The sequence below is a fragment of the Anopheles coustani genome (assembly GCF_943734705.1).
Source record: "Anopheles coustani chromosome X unlocalized genomic scaffold, idAnoCousDA_361_x.2 X_unloc_138, whole genome shotgun sequence".
In the NCBI taxonomy this organism is placed as follows: Eukaryota; Metazoa; Arthropoda; class Insecta; order Diptera; family Culicidae; genus Anopheles; species Anopheles coustani.
The window spans coordinates 35,001-35,496 of record NW_026525091.1 but is presented as its reverse complement, the minus strand read 5'-3'; the positions used below and the strand labels follow the sequence as shown (position 1 = coordinate 35,496).

Here is a 496-nt window from a genome sequence, read left to right as displayed (position 1 = left end):
ATACGCGCACAGCGGCGGCTTACGTTATGGCAGTCATGGATGCCTTACGTTTCCATGAAAAGTGTGTTCCTCCCCTGGTCCACGCTGCTTCGGCAGTCCTGGGTAAGATAGTTAGTTCTAGCTTGCCCTATGTGGAAGAGGACACGTAGACTTACTGTGGTGTGAAGTATAAGGTTCAGTTCTCCCCTGGTCCACGCCGCTTCGGCCGTCCTGGGTAAAATGGATTAATCCAGCTTGCCCTATGTGGAATGAGGACACTTTATGCTTCGTCTCTAAGCGGCGGCTTGCTCCTCCCTACGGGGAACGGGTATACGCGCACAGCGGCGGCTTACGCAAGTTAGTCACCCTCGGCAGTGGATCACTCGGCTCATGGATCGATGAAGACCGCAGCTAACTGCGCGTCATAATGTGAACTGCAGGACACATGAACATTGATAAGTTGAACGCATATTGCACGTCGTGGGAACCTACCATGATGTACAGATGACTGAGCGCT

The 496-nt window shown here is 52.8% G+C and overlaps 1 non-coding gene across 1 annotated transcript in view; it reads left to right on the top strand.

The window, feature by feature from the left end:
• The first annotated feature begins 342 nt into the window (after positions 1-342).
• The window catches only part of LOC131270097 (5.8S ribosomal RNA), a 155-nt gene continuing 1 nt past the window's right edge, over positions 343-496 (top strand). Inside the window, exon 1 of the ribosomal RNA XR_009179233.1 lies at positions 343-496. This exon is cut by the window's right edge and continues 1 nt beyond it. This is a non-coding gene — a ribosomal RNA (5.8S ribosomal RNA).